Source organism: Pongo pygmaeus, chromosome 14, assembly GCF_028885625.2.
Source record: "Pongo pygmaeus isolate AG05252 chromosome 14, NHGRI_mPonPyg2-v2.0_pri, whole genome shotgun sequence".
In the NCBI taxonomy this organism is placed as follows: Eukaryota; Metazoa; Chordata; class Mammalia; order Primates; family Hominidae; genus Pongo; species Pongo pygmaeus.
In genome coordinates, this window is record NC_072387.2 from 119,554,404 (window position 1) to 119,558,604 (window position 4,201).

The following is a 4,201-nucleotide window of genomic DNA, read 5'->3' on the forward strand; positions in this document are numbered from 1 at the left end:
ACTCAAATGTTAATCTCCTTTGGCAACACCCTCGCAGACACACCCAGGAACAATACTTTGGTTCCTTCAATCCAGTCAAGTTGACACTCAATATTAACCATCACAACCATATTATCCAGCAATCCCACTACTGGCTATATATTCCAAAGAAAATGAAATCATTATGTCAAAGAGATATTTCCACTCCCATTGTTTTGTTTTGTTTTGGTTTGGTTTCGGTTTTGTTTTTTTGCAGCACTTTCCACAAATAGCCAAGACGTCAAATTAACCTTGTCTATCAGCAGATGAATGAATAAAGAAAATATGGTACATATCCACAATGGAGTACTATTCAGCCAAAAAAAGGAATAAAAATCTTGTCATTCACAGCAGCATAGATAAGCCTGGAAGACATTATGTTAAGTAAAATAAGGCACAGAGAGATAAAATACCACCACTTCTCACTCATATATGAAAACTAAAGAAGTTAATCTCCTAGAAGAAGAGGGTGAATATTGAAAGCTGGGAAGTGAGAGGGGAAGGGTTAGAGGGAGAGGCTGGTTAAAGTATACAAAATTTCAGCTAGCCAGGAGGAACACATTCTAGCATTCTATAGAACTTTATGGTGACTACAGTTCACAACTTACCATATATTTTTAAATAGCTAGAAAAAGGAAGTTTGAATCTTCTTAACACAAATAAATGATAAATGTTCAAGGTGATAAATTTGCTAATTACACTGATTTGATCCTTACAATAATTTTAAAAAATAAAAATATGCATGCTTTTTAATGTATTTCTACAAAGAGAGTTCCACGCCAATTTTATGATTGCTACTTACCATAAGAATTAACAAAAAGCTATGTGGAAGATCATTTCTTTCCTCAAAAATCAGAAGCTATCATGAAGCAGGGCCAGTAATCTTACTTTAATGAAATGGAGAGTCTAATCCACTACATTTTGTAAAGATGTTAAATCAGAGAAAGCAATAAAATGTGTTCCCATATCAATAAAATGCAATTATTTATGTTCTTATTATGTAAAACAATAAGCCAGGCTCCCTGAAGAAGACAGTGTCTTGTCTAATTGCATTTTTCATGAGCACCTTACAGTCTATTTCATATGCAGTTAGTGAATAAACAGGGCTGTTTATGAAAAAATCTGTTCATGATGCCAGTAGATTGCATCTGAGGCATTTTCAGTGGTAAAACAATTTGCACTGTAGATATATGTTTATGGGAAATTAGCGGAATGGTAGAGCTTAATGCATAAAAGTGGAGAATTAATGTAAAATAAGTAGGGGTACTCAAGCCATACTTTCTAGTAATCCTTTTAAATCTGTATTCCATCCAGAAAGCTTTTATTTTAAAACCAATTTTAAAAAGTCAATAATTATTAAATATGCAGAGACATTTGTGTGCTTCCTGCTTTGTAGCATTTTATTTGACATGCTTCCAAATTAGGCTATTAGTGTTTTGGTTGTTTGTTTGTTGCATCTATAGGGATCTGGGTGATGTTGAAACCTATTACACTGGACTCCCAGAAGGTAGTGCTTTTCCTACGCTCATAGAGAGGTTGTGTGACACCATAACCAACCCTATTCCTTGACTGGGCCCTTGAGGAACTAAATGAACAGCAAGCTCTCTGCTGCCAGGGTTTCCCAATTCCAGAATTCCACCATCACTGCCCTGGTCCCTCCTACCATCTGGCCCAGTCATTAAACCTATACCTGCCCTTTCCAGGATATTTATTTCCTTTTCTCTTCTCTGCTAGGAGAGCCCCACATGTGGGCTGCAGTCTCCCTCGCTGCTTCCTCTTGGATAGATTTCATTTTGCCTGCTTCCCACCTTGACATTTTGACAAACTAGCAATGGCCTAGAATTGTTCCTATGCTCTTTTCCCTGAGCTCATGCCCACCCCTGTGATTGATAGGACTGGCTTTTAGCTTGGCAAGGTGATCCTTTTTTAAGGGCATGTCCACAGGGAGCACATAGTGACCTCACTCTGGCCAGGACATTGCTGGGTACAGAATATAACTCCTTGGTGTTTGGCCTCCTGAGTCACTCATTCATTACATAAAGTCTTTATCTTCGTGCATATCCTGGAACAATACTCTTAAATAAATACTCTCGGAGGCATTTTACTCCATGGCTATTTACTTTGTATTTCCATGATCTCAATGGAACACAGAAAGGGAGGTGGTAGAAGGCTTGGCAAACAATCATTTGCCACCATCTACGCACAAGGGGACAAGTGCGAAGGATATTGTTTTGTTTAAAAGAGAGACACGTCATTGACTTGACATAATCCATCTGTGTTCGGACCAGAGTGGATTAGAAAATTCCACTTGGCAAAGCATGCTAGATAACCTCTATCTTGAGAGAACAGAGGCAATTTGGGTTTGGAGTTAAAAGTCCTGGTTTCATTTCCCAGCTTATCCCCTTAGCCTTGAGACCTTGGGCAAGTCCTTGAACTTTTCTGAGTCTCAGTTACATTCCACCATCAAGAAATAATAATGGGCCTCCCATCTACTCCTTCAAATTGCTTTGGGTTAAAATGAGATACTGTCCCCTGAATGCTAAAGTGTGAAAAATCTGAAGAAAAAAATATAAAGCCATGAATTAGCAGCCTGCTCTTAAAATGATTACTAATGTTGGTCATTATTACTAGCTTCAGCATCATCATATGTGATTGTTTGATTTTTTAAAAACCTGATGAGATTAAAACTTATTTTGAAAGGATGTTAAGTCCACAGATAAAAATGCACTGGGCTATCAAAATTTTAGACCCACCAACATTTATCAGTGAGATCTTACCTGCCCCTTTTATCTACCTCTTCCTCCTATTTATCCTTCTCAGTTCACTATGAACAGAAAGATCTGTCCTCAACAAATAAATACAGATTCCCATGAAAACCTGCCAAAAGGAAAACCAAAAGAGGAAGAGGATATAAGATTTCTCAAGGTTCACTGTGTTTATTTCCAGTTAAGCCAACCTGACTCCATTCATGTCCTGAGACAGCATGTGCTTATTTTTACAATTGCCAGTCCACAGGCCATCCCAGAGGGCTGCTGGACGTCTTCCCAGGAACCCAGTGGAGGGGGAATCTGTTTTGTATTTCATTTTTAGAAAGTGGGGAGGATCCAGCCATTGGCTGCCCCCAGAATCTTTCTGGACTGGCCCATGACTGGGACAGGTTGGAGACAGTTACGCAAGTCCAGTCATAAGCAGGCTTCTCAAAATCTGACAGAGAATGAGAGCTATACACCTGATCACTCTGTAGGTATTGGTACCTACCCCTTTCTCTTTACTCACGTAAGTAGGCAACTACATGGTATAAGATGTTGATGTGGTTTGGCTCTGTGTCCCCAGTCAAATCTCATCTCAAATTGTAATCCCCATGAGTTGACGGAGGGACCTGGTGGGAGGTGACTGGATCATGGGGTTGGGTTTCCTCCATGCTGTTCTCATGATAGTGAGTGAGTGAGTTCTCATGAGATCTGATGGTTTAAAACTGGCACTTCCCACCTTGCTCTTTCTCTCCCCTCCCTCCATGCCAGATGGGCACCAGCAATAGCTCTCCGAGGAGTGTGCTTCCCCTTCAGCAATGATTGTGAGTTTCTTGAGGCCTCCCCAGCCACGTAGAACTGTGAGTCAATTAAACCTCTTTTCTTCATAAATTACTTAGTCTCAGGTGGTCCTTTATATCAGTGTGAAAATAGACTAATATAGCTGTCTTTTAAAAACTACAAACATAGGAACTCAAATGCTTTCAACCTAATTCACCAAAGGCAATGTAATCACCTGGTAGAACATGCCTTTAATTCAGCTGTCCTTCCATTGTTCAAAACATCCTTGGAACTCATTTTTTAAAAATTATCTTCAGAGAATGTAGCACTCTTCTTGATATCCTGAATGCATGAAGTTTTCAAACTTTTAGTGTAAGTATGATTTTTGAAAGCAGTTAAAGACCGCGATGCTAGTTTAGTAAATGTGGTCAGGTCTAAAACTAAATACAATTTATTTATAATGTTAAAGGAAGTGCAATCATAAAGTCAAGGGATATTTTTGGAGGTGATTATAAAAATGGCTCTAAATGGAGCTGGATTTTACTGATGGCAGCATCCTCAGGGATAACTGAATGGCTTCCCAAAGTAAACTTTTGAGGGGGCCAAAAATTTAACTCTGTTACTTTACTCTGTAGTTGTCATGCATTTTATAA